Source organism: Phasianus colchicus, chromosome 1 (genome assembly GCF_987193195.1).
Source record: "Phasianus colchicus chromosome 1, bPhaCol1.hap1.1, whole genome shotgun sequence".
Lineage (NCBI taxonomy): Eukaryota > Metazoa > Chordata > Aves > Galliformes > Phasianidae > Phasianus > Phasianus colchicus.
Window position 1 is genome coordinate 73215130 of NC_143436.1, and position 14945 is coordinate 73230074.

General features: G+C 45.0%; 1 pseudogene; it reads right to left on the reverse strand.

The window, feature by feature from the left end:
• Positions 1-11998: 11998 nt before the first annotated feature.
• On the reverse strand, positions 11999-14524 carry LOC149919734 (uncharacterized; annotated as a pseudogene).
• Between the last annotated feature and the right edge of the window lie 421 nt (positions 14525-14945).

Genomic DNA, 14945 nt, shown 5'->3' on the forward strand with positions numbered 1-14945 from the left:
GTTTCATGTGCTTTCAACAGTTCTGTTAAGTTGGATTTAGTCAGTTCTTGGTCCAAGACCATTCAACATCTTCATTAATGATCAAGATGGTGGGCACAGTGCATTCTCAACAACTTTACAGATGATGCAAAACTGTGAGGAGTGATGTGTACGCCAGTGGATCATGCCTCCAGAGAGACCTTAGCAGTCTGGAGAAATGGCCTGACAGGAAACTCATATAGTTCATCAAGGAGAAATGCAAAGTTGGGAAGAAGTAACACCTGGGAAGAAGCATCAAAACATGCTGGGGGCACTCAGCTGGAAAGCAGCTTGGCAGGGGAGGACCTGGGGGTCCTGACTGAAAACAAGCAGAACATGAGCCAACAGTGAGCCCTTGTGTCTAAGAGGGCCAATAGCATTCTGGGCTGTGTCAGGCAAAGTGCTCCCAGCAAGTCAATAGAGGTAATCTTTCCCTTCTGCTCAGCACTGGTGAGACCACAGATAGCATGCTTTGTCCAGTTCTGGGCTCCTCTGTACAAAAGAAACGTGGATAGAGTCCAGTGAAGCTGATGAATAAGCTGATGAAGTGACTGGAGAACCCCCAGTTGTTTCTAAACCACTCATTTGAGGAGCTGTTTAGAAAGATGGGACTATTCAGCCTGGAGCAGGAAAAGCTCAGGAGGAATTTTATCAATGCGTACAAAAACCTGAAGGGAGGGTGCACGGAGAATGGAGCCAGGCTCTTTTCGGTGGTAGACACTGCCAGGAGACGAGGCAATGGAAACAAACTGGAGCACAGGATGTTCACTCTGAACGCTAGGAAGCACTTTTTTGCTATCAGGTGACAGAGCATTGGCAGAGGTTGTGGAGTCTCTTCCCTGGAGATCTTCAGAAGCTGACTGAACTTGGGCCTGGGTGTCCCTGCTCAGGGTGTCCTTGTTTGAGCAGAGATAAAAGCGGATGGACTCAGAGGGCCTGCCAACCTCAACCATGCTGTGATTATGTGGTTTCTGGGCTTTCCTCCCTTTGCATATTGCTCATATACTCTTAATATTCATGGTCTTGCTCCATAGCATGTTTTACCAGCTGGTCCTCTCCTCCCTTTTTTCCCATAGTTTGACATGGTAGACTGACGTACCTGAGAGGCCCTGATGAGAACTCTTGAGTGTGCAAATAATTGAGCATCAGCAAATGTTTTCAGTTTCAGTTTCAAGTGAATGTTTTCAGTTGTTTCTTGGTGTGGTCAGCAGTGGTTCTGGAAAGACGTGTTGTATATCTGTGCTGACTGATAAAATAGGATCCAGTATACTAAGCAGCATATCTGGAAAAACGTTAATCAAACAAACCAGACAGTCAGTTTCAATGACTTACAAAGGATTCTGAAATGGTTTCAGTACATATTTTTCATTATCAAAAGCATGACATAAATGTTTATTTGATCCTCTCAGTAATTATATTGTGATTTCCCCCTTAATTGATTTGAAACGAGCTTTTTTCCCATTTTTCACTAGTTCAGCTTTTTGCTAGTCTGTATGCATTTTTTACAGTGTTCCAAAACTGGTGCTGGAGACTTCTTTTCATCCATAAGAAGGCAAAGTCAGATTTGCTTATCTTAGGGATCTTAAATGTGTTGTGCTTCAATTGCCTGTAGGCAAGAAACCTCACCCACTCCGTGCTGTGCTAAGCCCAGGCTTGAGCTTACTGACCTTCCTGGAGCCTGATGAATGTTGCTCCACTAGAGCCTTTACAGCATCAAAACATTGGCTCATTTGCCACCTTCTCCCTCCCACCCTATAAATGAGGATTGTGGGTTACTTCTGTGCATCAGTTTTGTGCAATGTGACTGCTGCATCATATGTCAGAGTTGTTTTCTTAGTTCTTTCCCTCCATGTCCTGAAAGCTTTTCATTAGTCATCTAGGGGAGAAAAAAAGTACCCGAACTCTCTGTATTCATACTCTCATAGTGAATTTTCCTGGCTGGATTTTTTTAGATACAGGCTTTGGATCTGTGCTTAAATTTTTGCAGTCATGAACAGCCAGATCAGGAAATCATTATTTGTAAAAAAAAAAAAAAAAAACCAGGTCATTTGGGCTTCCAGGTTTGTGGCTCACTTCATTTCCTGGCAGACTGTGTACCATTCAGCTTTGGCTCTGCAGTGTGAGCCCTGCATTTCTGAAAATTTGGGTCACTTACTTCTAGGGGGTCAAGAAACAGATTTAGATTCCTGCTTTCTATCTTTCTAAGTTTAAAAAAATCTCTCTTTGTTTCTTACGTGGAGTTCCTGACACCAAGCAGTCCCTGCTGTTTGTAGTAAAATCTTAAAAATAGGTTAAAAAACCTGGAGGTCCCCTTAAAGTTATTTGGAAAATCCAGAGTGTCTAAACTGAATTCTTATTATCACTCTTGTGATCCTTGACTGGCCTTTTGCATGAACCTGTGGAAGATTAATCTTCATGCTATTTTGCACGTGCTTATATGATCCCCTGATGCTATTTCAAGAGTTGGGGCTTGGCATGGCATTTTTAGCTGAAGACCATGTGTTAGAAGTAAACTTCTTGTTAGTCAAAGCTCTTCTCTGTTTCCTGTTTTCCTCCCAGGCCTTCAGTGACCATTTTGCTAGAGGAGCTAATGTACAGAGATGCAGACACCCAGCCCTAGCACTGGTTCTAAACTCTGCCCAGATCCTTATTCACCTTCCCTCTGTGCTGATTCTAGGCTTTTATAGGTGGATGTTCACTTGAAATGCTATACACAGTATGTAATGGGAGATTGGGCTGCATGAATCAGACCCCTGATAGTCCCTGGCTCAGTTGTATAGTGGTGTCTGACTCACTTAGGCTTGTTTTGGTAGTCCCAGTCATGGATCTCAAAGCAACTGGAACTTCTTGCCCCTATAAGGCACTGTGTATTAGGCACCACTTGCAGTGGTGTTAGTCTGTTCTGATTGTTGCTATTATTAGTGCTGTGACTGTCCCACAAGGTGATCGGCTCATGTCTGAGTCCTAGCAGATGGCTGGCTTGGCTCTCAGAGGTGACTTGCTTTCCCAACAGGCACTTTTACAGAGGTGCTGGGAAAACAACACCATGGTTCGTGGGGCTTCAGTCTGGGATCAGGCAAAGAAAGCACATTTACAGCATCCTTTCTTCCTTTGTTAATTCTCATATGGATGTCACAATGCATAGGTTCAACTCTGCCAAAACTATGTGGGTTGGTTCTTCTTCTTGTCCTGTATTTTTCCATAGGTATCCTGAGTCTCTGTTTCCCTGTCAGTACTTAGACACTACTTTTCAGCCCTATGCTATAAATGGGGTTTTAACTCCCACCTGTCTGGAGTCTCTCCTGACTTGGTATTGGCTTCACAAACACCCTACTCAAAGCTACTGAGGTTTCAAAATAAACAGCAGAATGAGGAAATTCTTTTCTATGTGGTGAAATTTGCCTCTGTTTTTTTGTTACCTTGGAACAGGTTATCCACACCACTGGTTAACACTGCCACAGATTTCCTGGCTTCCCCCGACCCCATGCTGGTGCTATTCTCTCCCTGCATCCTCCCTCATTTTCTCCTGTCCTCATCGTCCTCCCATCAGTCGCAGGATGGGACCGAATGGTTTTATGCACTGGCTCAGAGCGCTTTATGCACTCTCTTGGGTGATACGTGCTCAGTGTGGTGGCCCCACCATGGAGGTAGGTGTTCTGCTTCAGCCTCCCAGTGCACCATGTTGGCTGCGTTCAGCCCCATCTTCCCCTCTCATTGCCCAGATGATTAGTGAGGACTGTGTCTGAAGGATAGGAGTGCCAACTGTCTCTTAAAACAGAGTTGTGCTCTCTTAAAAGTCATGTGGCAGGGGAAAGGGGGGAAAGAAATCCAGCAGTGCTTCCCTCCTCACCCTGATAAGACATGGCATCACAGAATCACAGAATTGCCAGGGTTGGAAGGGACCTCAAGGATCATGAATCTCCAACCCCCCTGCCACACGCAGGGCCACCAACCATCCCACCTAATGCTAGACCAGACTGCCCAGTACAAAGTACTCACCAGGAAATTCCCCATTAAACACTAGCAATAGTGTGTGGGTTTATATAGTTGAGAAAATGAATGGCAGATGGCTGTGTCTCAGCAGAAGACCTGTCAGGTTGTTGTAACATAAGGACAGACTGTGAATGGGAGTCACAGTCTAATTTCTTTCTCCTTTATTACCTGTTGAGAAGGGCAAACCAGCCAAGTCTGTGACACAGTGTTCTTGCTGCTGAACTCCCTTCTTGAGGTAACTGCTTATTAGCTGTGGAGTGTTTTGAGCTTTGTGGACCTACAGGTTTTGCTGAGGTGGGCCCCTTAAGAGCACTTGCTGTGCACTGGACATGGTATTTTCAGCTCAGGGGCCTTGACTATCTCACTCCCCCCTCAGATCTAATGAGAACCCAGCCTGGAGAGGCATTCCTGCATTTGTGCCATTAAAATAAGTGGGTAGTCCACCTGACTGCAGGGAGAATGTAGCATTTTAAGTACAGGCAGACTGGTAATGTTGGCTTTGAGGCCAAAAGAGTGAGCTTTACCTTGTGGGGTGTTGAATGGTGTTAACTTTTACTACAGCCAGGAGGATTTGAGGGAGGTTAGTGCTCTGATGGGCTGGGCCTCTTTTTCCTGTGGAATTTCCCCTGCTTTCCTGCTGTAGGGTTCACTAGAGGGACTTTGGTCAGACCCACTCCACTCCACTGAAATCCATAGGCTTTCACTGTAGCCAGAGCAACGTGATAGGAAATCATGGCCAGGGTCTAAGGGGCAATGGGAAGTCCCTCAGTGATCTGGCTCTGACCCTGAGCAGCACCAGTTGTTACAATGGCCATGAAGAATGCATTTTAATAAGCTAAACCCTTTACATGACTCAGTAATAAATTGTTTATGCAGCATAACTGGGGAAAGAAGGAAGACAATTTCTAAGTCTGAAAAGAAAGCTAACTTTTTATTAACAGCCTTAATTAGGCTGGAATTATCATATTAAGTGGTACCGCTCTGTACTACCGTAGCACATAGCTGCTAGGAAATTGCTTCACAGAAAGAGGGAAACAACTTGCAGAAGCAAGGATCAGCTGTTCAGCAAGAAGAAGTCATCTTTCCCAAATGGAAGCCCATTGGGTTGCACACTTTTACATCTGCTGACCTTCTGTCCATCTTGATTCACTAGCAGAGAATTAATAATAATAATCCATTGGAATATTTTAGCAGATATTCAACTATTACTTGTATTACTGTTAGCAACCAGTTGTGGAAGGTGGCCTAGAATGTGATCCCATTGCCTAAGGTTGGTATTGCAACTGTGGTTGCCAGAGAGAAGATGTCTGAGAATTAGGCATCCAGCTGTCATTCAGCAGGATTTGTGCCCTCAGCTCTCTGGCTTTATAGGCTTTAAATATTTCATGTATTATGTAGTGAAGCTGTAACGTTTGAATTCTGTGGAATAAACACTGTCATGGCAAGCAGCAAGGACAGTAATAGCAATGGAAAGTAATTTAATGTATCAGCAAAGATAACCTAATATTGTCCACTAGAGACACATTAGACATGAATGTAATATTTTATTGCTATGGAGATATTTTTTTTTTAAAAAAGGATATTGGCAGAACCTTTTTCCACTGAAGTCCAAGGACTGTTCTCTGAGACTTGAACAAGATCAGCTTTAGCCGAGCTCTGGTTGCTGCTGAAAATTCCAGCAGTGGGACAGCAATTGTATGCATCTACATCCAACTGCACACCCTCATAGGGGTGATGGCTGCCGGGAAGGCTTTGTTATTCATGAGCATATCAGCCATGGAGAGTGCACTCCAAATATAGCTCTGGGGTTCCTGAAGGCATTTTTGACCTGATGGAAGTTAATGGGGTTTTTGGCATCACCGTCTGCCAGGCTATGATTCCATCCTTTGTATTAAAACATATAGGATAGCTTTAACTCTGCAGAAACTTTTATGTTATATGGCAGGATTTCCTCATGCTCTTGAAAACATGGGATGTTTTCATTCTTGATTTTGGGAAAATAGAACAGCCAGAGCTTGTGTCCTTGTGAAAATAGGACTCATTCAGTGTATCATGTTGTTCCACAATGCCTATTAACATTTTTGTGTTAAGGTCTGACCTAAGCTTATCATTTAAAGATTTTTTTTCTATCTGAACCCTATTTTTTATTAGGCTGAGTTTGTCTTTTAAGCTCTGCTGTGTGTGAATTTTGGAGGGAGAAACAGAAAGATTAAAATTGATGCAGCAGTCAAAGGGGATGCCATGGGCAAAGCCATGGTGGGTTGTGTCCTTTTCAGATCATCAGAAAAGGGACCTAATTCAGCAGTCATTAGTGATGCTGGAAGAAAACAATGAGTTGGTACCAGATCATCATGCTCTACACACGGGCACAGAAGAGGATGGTTTGAGAACAGCTATTCTGCTGTTGCAACAACAGGGGAAATGCTAAATTTTGTGTATGGTACCAAAAAAATTCAACTTAGTTACAGCTTTGTAAGTGGAGAAAAAAACAGGAATGAAGAACCTGTGGGTCTCCTGGTAAGGAGGGATGGTTGCCGATGCCCACAGGCAATGATGATCTTTGGGGATTCCAGATCCTGGAAATTCCAGGGATGGCAAGAGACCTAATCCCTTTGAGGAGATCTGAGCCTCCCCTTGTAGGTGAGCTAAAGATAAAGGGGGGTAGCCTAGAGCAACTCTACTGATTTGTTTAAAATCCTTCCCAATCTGAAATTGAATTAGCAGATCTGTCTTTTGTTTTCATTCCTGAGTAGAAACAGCTGGGGTAAAAGGATAAAGCCAGGGGATGGGAGCTGGGGGGCTGGAATAAAAAGAAGCTGTGTTGGCCTTACTTTTGAGCAAGTGCTTGAAGATCTCTCTTGCTCTCTCTGCAGGGTGGGGTTTCTGCTTTCCATCTGTATCTGCTGGCCTCCCATCCCTAACTTTTTATTTTTCAATTAGAAAATGTAGGTCAGTGATAGAGCTTAAGTCACACCATGCTAGAATATGTAGGTCAAGCGCTCTGTACCCAGAAAAAAAAAATAGAAAGAAAATAAATTTTACAACTGCTTACAGAGGAAAAGGCCACGCTGGGAATTGGGCTTTTGAACGGGATATCCTCTCTGGATCCAACTGCCCAGAATCCTGTAGCCAAGAATAACAGGAGGATCAGAGAATGGGAAGGGGGAAGGGAATGCAGGAGATCTGACCAGCTCATATGACCCTTCATTAGAGACTTATAAAAAGGGCTGGTACGAGCTCATTTTTCATGGGTTTTAATCCCTCCTTCTTCTGATGCTGAGCCAAGGGTTTTCTGGAGAATCTGAGTCACAAGGACTGCAGCTGGAGAGAAAGGATTGATAGCATTGGCTCTGCAGGCACAGCCAAGTCTGAGAGCTGGGAGGGGAGTGGTGGAGCCACTGGTTTTCAACAACAAAACAGTTTTCTTTGAAAGAAAGGGAAAAAGAGTGGGAGGAACACTCCAAAAATATTAGAAAGGGGAACACGGTTCTCATCCTTATGTCACCATTTCTGCTTCTGCTCTTGGGAGCAACACAGGCAGAGGGTTTTTATAAATAGAGTTGTGTGTGTACAGGGGAAGTGTACTTGGTGAATTCATATTATGCTTAGCCAGAGGGAAGTTTGGTTTCCCAGCTTGTATTTTTGCCTATCTTTTGCTTTATTTGGAAATTCAGGGAAATAAGAGGCGCTTTTTTATTTTTGACTTTATTTTCTTCTTATTACAATACTAAAAAATAAAGTCTTTATAGAAGGTGCAGTAAAGAAAGAGATTTGATGGAGAAGAGAGCTTGACAGCCACAGAGACAGATGAGCTTCTCCCCTCTTCTCTAAACCTATTGTAGTGTTAGAGAGAGAGGGTCTGTGCTGAAGCTTCATCCGAGCCTTGTCCCTGGTGCTGCCAAGTCTGATATCTGAGCAGGAGGAGGGAGGAGCTGGATTGATGCTTGTGCTCTAGCTCAGTGTCAGCTCATTCCCTAGCAGTATGGGCTGGGCTTCTCTTAGGCAGTGGAACATTAAGGCTTCTTGATGTAAAACAGAATGCTCTTTCCCAGTTCCAGATAGGATTTTGTGTCTGTCTGTCAGAAATTTACTAATATTTTTCATAGCACGTGCTGATGAAGGGCAAGAGGTGCCCATGTCATGTTACATTCTTCTACCTGCTCTTTCTGTCCAACAGTCTAAAGTTTTATTTTCTACTATCATTTTCCCAGGGTAGATGGAAGGCAAAAGCTTCTAATGCCTCATTGGAGTTAGAGAGTTTTCTTCCCAGATTCTCTGATGACATTGGCAAATTTAAGTCTTGCTAGCTCTGACACTGTGTGGATGGGAGGAACATCTCCTGGGGTGTTAATTAGAATGTTTCTCCTCAATCTCACTGTAAACTGATGTGTGCAGCTGTTTTCTTTCTACTCCATTACTTAAGGGGTCTACTGTTGGATATATCACACTGCTGGAAAATGACAGTTAGATACAGGCACAGACCTTTCTAGAGATCTTTGTCTGGAGAGCACTGTTTACAGTAAATGTGCCCCTGGTAGGTACGGCTCTTGTCTTCCTTGCTCATGTTTGTTCTACTGTCACCTGAATAAATGAATACACTTACTTTATACAGAAACAGGAAGGCATTAGCTGAAGCTCTGTTTGGGCATTTTCTAGTTATTTCGTTATTTTCTATCATTTCAAGAAAATTGAATTCATATGGAGGGGGAATTTAATTGTCTGTGCCATTGTAGGTGGTTAAACAAAGTACACCCCAGGCTGCAGCCTCCTTCAACTCAGGGCAGAGCCTGCGAATACCTGTCAATCCTTCTTGCTACAGCTGGGTACCTGAGATGCAAGGGAACCTTCAGTCCTGCCTTTCAGTTCTGGAGCTGTTCTTACTCTAGATCTTCCTCTTCATTCATGCCTTAATACTGTTGCTGAGTTTTCCCTGTAACTCTCCCAGCTCTGCCCGGTAGCCTTCTTGATACCACTCTCCTGAGCTTTATAGGCTTTTCTTTCTCTGTCATACTCTTTTCACCAGCCATCCCTGTCCGAGGCTCTGCACACAACTTGATGCGTGGCACAGAATCACACAAGGGTTGATAGTGGAAAGTGCACTTTAGAGCAACTGGAGTTGCTACCTGGTCTTTCCCACTCTTTGGTTGACTTGCAGCTTCCAGCACCAAGGATAAAGTAGCATTATTACTGGTCTTAGAGTTTTCAAAACATTCAGCTGTAACCCTGTAAGGATCCTAAACCAGCAGCCTGTTTCAGTTGCTAAGGCATCTGTGGATGTGGAGCTTATTGATGGATGTCTTTTGACTAGCTGTCCCAGATGTCTAGTCTCAAGAGTTCAAGCAGAGATCTCACTGTTAGTTGCATCCTTACATAACTAAATCTCTTCAAAATTGGAGCCAAACCACTTCTGAAAGTAGGACACAGCCACCTAAAGCACTGAGAGATTGTTTACTGGTGGTATTCACAAAGGGTCTGTGACTAAATGAATCTGTCCTAAGATATGCAGACTTTTCTCCTCTTAAATGTCGCTCTGAAAGTAATGCCTCTTGTTTATTTCTAGGGAAACTACTATTAAAACAAAGAGCACAACATTCTCAGCTACGGAACACTGGTTTTCAGCATAGTCACCACCATTAGCTATGTGTTTTCACCAGCAACAAACAAGCACCTGTATGCTGTGCTTGTGAAAATCTGTGTGGTTATCTGGAATGTAGTTTGTCTTCCATACCACTGTCACTACTGCTGAGCTTCACCACCTACCACCTCACTGAGCTCACAACCACTGTCTCCTTAAGTACATTCAGCAAGTGTTGATGAATGTTAATGGGTTCAGTTTAGTCATATTGTGATTAGATGCAGTCCACTGATGTAGCCTATCCATACCCCTTTGCAGAGCCTTTCTGCCCTCAGTTAGATCGGCAATCTTGCCCAACATGGTGGTTTCTGCAAACTTACTGAGGATGCACTCAATCATTCACTGTTAAACAAAGATGGCCCTAGTACTGGGCCCTAGGGAGAGCCAGAGGTGACCAGCCACCAATTGGATTGAACTCCATTCACTGTGACACTTTCAGCCTGGCCACTCAACCAGTTCTTTGCCCAGTAAACTGTACACCTGTCCAAGCTGTGAACAGTCAGCGTCTCCTAGAGAAGACTGTGGGAAATAGTGTCAAACACTTCACTGAAATCCAGGTAGGTGACATAGAATAGAATGTCCTGATTTGGAAGGGACCAGTAAGGATCACCGAGTCCAACACATGGCTCCACACGGAGCCATGTAAAATTCAAACTATATTCTGGAGACTGTTGTCCAAATGCTTCTTGAATTCTGACAGGAACCTTTTCATAATATCTGACTGTTCCCTCAGGTCCTGTGGGAGTCATCCTTACATGGAAGGGGCACAGCCATATTGGTGACTGTCCTCCATCACTTGACCACTATGTACCTCAAGCAACAAGAAAGTGCTCAGCACTTAACATCAGGTAAAAATGAAAGAGAATGTTTTCTGTTTCCTGTGCAGTGACTAAACTGCAAACAGTGTGCCAAGAAATTGTACAGACTCTTGTAGAACTAAGGAAAACTAAGCTGGTTGTGTTGGTGTATCTGTTGATGGTTTACTGTGCCTGTGCTACCACAGCATCAGAGAGTCGCAATGCACCCCTTTTCCTGGATGCCTCCAGTGTTTTGCTTTTGTGCCTTGTACAGATGCAGGAGTGTAAGAGATTATTTTTTGCACCATTGTCTCAAAGTGTTCCTTGCTGAGGAACACAGATGGACAAGTCCTGGTCAAAGTTGGCAAAATCTTTTGTTTGAAGATCTGCAGGCCAGGGAGAACAAGAGAGAGATAAGCCACAGCTTAGGGAAGCAGTCTTTTGTGTGGGCTTATCTCAAGGAAGAGGGCTATCTCAGGGAGTACTGCACATGACCCAAGCGCCTAGGAATGCCACATTGGCAGAAGAAGAAGGATAAAAAAGGGACCAACAACCATGAGGATTGGTGTCTGGCATCAGATGCCTCACAGTGTGATGCCTGCCTGCTGATTAACTCTCCTGGCCCTGCTACCTGAGACCTGCCCCTTCCTCCTGGACTTGCTCTGTTGCTGTACCTGCTTGCTGCCTAAGGCTGGCCACTCTGCTGCTGCTCTCCCCCTGTGCTTTTGCCTCGGACCCTTGGAACGGCATGCAATGGGAAGCTGCTGAATCTTGGTGGTGACTATCCCTTCTTTATGTAATTCTTGCTTCTTTCCATCTTTTCTATTGCCCTCTTTCCCTTCCCCAACACCCTAATTTGTAATAGTCTCTGGCTTCCCCTTCTCCATCTCCCTGATTGATTCAGATTTGTAATAAACTGGTCGGACCAACATTTGTACCGTTGTTTCTTAATCTCAAATCGGGTATACATATATCAAAAAACCTCTTCCTCTACAAGGAGGTAATACCAACTTCCAAATTTTCCACTGGACAGACTGGGGTAGGTGTGTCCTCTCAGTTGCTTCATAGTGTCTTTTCTCTCTTTATGACCTGCTGGTTTTGGAAAAGTCACTGAGCAAATAAAATCTTTAGAGAACTGCTTGTTGGTTCTCTGGGTTAAATTCAGTGTGCACAGAACAATTTGTGCTGCATGATTTATGCTGTAATACCCCTCTTACATGAACAGGGACACCTTTCACTAGATGAAGTTTCTCCTGTGCCCCACTCAACCACTTCCACTGATGGGGCATCCGCAGCTTCTCAGGACAGCCCGTTCCACTGTTTCACCACTCCCATAGTGAAGGAGTTCTTCCTTACACCTAATCTAAATTTACCTTCTTTCAGTTTAAATTGTCCCCCCTTCCACTACAGGCCCTGAAGAAAAGTCTCCATCTTTCTTATAAGCTTCTTTTATGTATCAAAATGCTGCAGTAAAGAATTCCCACAACCCCACCATGATTCAGGGAGAAACAGTTGGAGACCTACTACTCCACCTGGACTATCACAGGACCATGGGACCAGATGGAGTCCACCTAAGGGTGCTGTGGAAGTTAGCAGAGGTGATTATTAAACTACTTTCCATCATCTCCCAGTGTTCCTAGTCAACCAGAGAGGTCTCTAAGGATTGGAGGCTTGCCAATGTGACTTGCATATACAAGAAGGATCATAGGGAGGATCTAAAGAGCTACAGGCCTGCCAGCTTGACCTCAGTGCCAGAAAAGGTTATGGAGCAGATCATTTTGAGTGAGATCACCTGGCATGTGCAGGACAACTGGGGGATCAGATCCAGCAAGCATGGGTTCATGAAAGGCAGGTCCTGCTTGACCAACCTGATCTTCTAAGATCAAGTGACCCACCTGGTGGGTGAGGGAAAGGCTGTTGATGTGGTCTACCTAGACTTCAGAAAGGCTTTTGACACTGTCTCCCACAGTATTGTCCTGCAGAAGCTGGCTGCCCATGGCTTGGACAGGTACTCTCCTTGCTGGGTATGGAACTGGCAGGAGGACCAAGCTTAGAGAGTGATGGTGAATGGAGTTATATCCAGCTGGTGACTGATCACAAGTGGTGTTTTCCAGGGGCCTGTGTTATTTGATATCTTTATTGATGACCTGGATAAGGGCATTGAGTGCACCCTCAGTAAGTTTGCAGATGACATCAAGCGGGGAGGAAGTACTGATCTGCCTGAGAGTAGAAAGGCCCTGCAGAGGGATCTGGATAGGCTGGATCACTGGGCTGAGGCCAGTGGAATGAAGTTCAACAAGACCAAGTATTGGGTCCTGCACTTTTTCCACAACAGCCCCAGGCAACGTGACAGGCTTGGGGCAGAGTGGATGGAAGGCTGTGTGGAAGAAACGAACCCAGGGGTGTTGGTCGATGCTTGGCTAAACATGAGCCAGCAGTGTGCACAGGTGGCCAAGATGGCCAGTGGCATCCTGGCTTGTATCAGAAATAGCGTTGCCAGCAGGAGAAGGGAGGTAATCGTCCTTCTGTTCTCAGTTCTGGTGAGTCTGCACATCAAGTACTGTGTTCATTTTTGGGCCTTTCACTATGAGAAAGACATTGAGGCTCTGGAGCATGTCCAGAGGAGGGCAACAAAGCTGGTGAGGGGGTGGCTGAGGGAACTGGATTGTTCATTCCGGGGAAGAGGAGGCTCAGGGGAGACCTTACTGCTGTCTATAACTACCTGGAAGGAGGTTGTGACAAGGTGGATGGCAGCCTCTTCTCCTGCATACCTAGTAGTAGGACTAGAGGGAATGGCCTCAATTTGCACCAGAGAGATTCAGGTTGGATAGTAGGATAAATTTATTCTCTGAAAAAGTGGTAAGGCACTGGAATGTGTTGCCCAGGGAGGTGGTTGAGTCACTAACCGTGGAGGTGTTCAAGAATCATTTAAATGTTGTACTGAGGGACATCAGCTAGTGGGGAAATATTGGTGGTAGATGAACGGTTGGACTGGATGATCTTGGGGTCTTTTCCAACCTTGGTGATTCTGTAATACTATGATTCTATATCTTGATGCCATTCTTCACAGGAAAGGTACTGTGTTCAGCCAAGATCAGTCAAGACTGAATACCCTGGGGAGACGGCACCAGTTCCATGCCTGAGCACCCTCATAGTGAGAGTCTTTTCCTTTTGCCCAGCTGGGAGTTGTCCAGGCTGCAGTGTGGGCCTGATGCCTTTCATTCTCCCACCACCAAGCACCTTTGAGAAAAGCCAGGCCTCATTTTCTTCCATGCTCTTAGCAGCAGCTGTTGGTAACACTCAGAACCCCTTCTGACATCTTTCCTTAATGCTGATCAAAGGCAGCTCCCTTAGCCTGCCCTGGGATGCCATGTGCCCTGGCCCCTCTCCAGACCTATGGCCTTGGGCTGGGTGATCACCCCACATGGCAATGTCTTTCTCATACTGGGGAGACCAAGAGGAGACACTGGAATTCACATGCAGACTCTCAAGGAACATTTATTGTTTTGATTATTTTTGTGGGTATTCTATTCTATTCCTTTTTTTTTTTTTTTTTAATATAAATTAAATATTTATCGTCCAATCTTGACAAAAAGTCCTGAACTGCCATTTCTGTAATACCTTTGAAAGCTCCTTATGGCCCCAGGAGCTCAAATCCCTCTGCTGGCACTGCAGTTCAGAGGCTGCCAGACCCTGCCCTCCCTTCTTTCTCTTGATGAAGAAGAGATGACAGATCTTGGTGATGGATGGGGTTAGGAATGGGAAGGATGGGTTCATAGGAACCTTGGCTGTCAAAAGAAGAATTCCCAGGAAATGAATGTCCCTTGTGAGCCTCTGAGGTCCAAAAGTTTGGGCTTTCCCAGCTAATGGTAAACTTACAGAACAGGAGTCTTATTGCTGACATCAAGGTAGCTATTTGTGGGGAGGACAGGACAGCCATGCCCCTGCAATGATGGGGGTGGGGTTTGAGTCTGGAACTCCTCCTACATTGCCTGAGAGTGATGGACTGGTGATGGTTGCATCCTGACAGAGGTGGATCCTCTTCCACCAGCTCTTCCTCTGGCTCTGGATCCACCTGCATGGGCTCCTTATCTATCTCAGGTGGGCTTGAAGATATGGAGCTTCCCCATTAGCTGCCTCTTCTTTGCAGAAGGGCAAACCATCCTGCCTCCTTGGCAAAAAAAAGCACTTGGCTATCAAGCTCACAGTTGCAGCTGGTGTCTCTTGCTCCGTGACTGGAGTTCTGGATGTAGTGTCCCCCTATTTATAGGCCTCAGAACAAAAGGCTGTGAGATGATTTATGACATCAGGAGGCCATGGTGCTGCCATTCTAAGTATGTCTGATGGTGACCAAATGTGGCAGTGTTGGAAGTTGGGGCCTATGGCCTGAGAGTTGACCCAGTTTTGAAGGAGGAGGAAGGATGACGGGGGCTGAGAGTCCCTTTCCTAGGGATGGCTCCCTCATACCATCTAAAGAGAATGGCTTCCCCTGGGCACAGGGT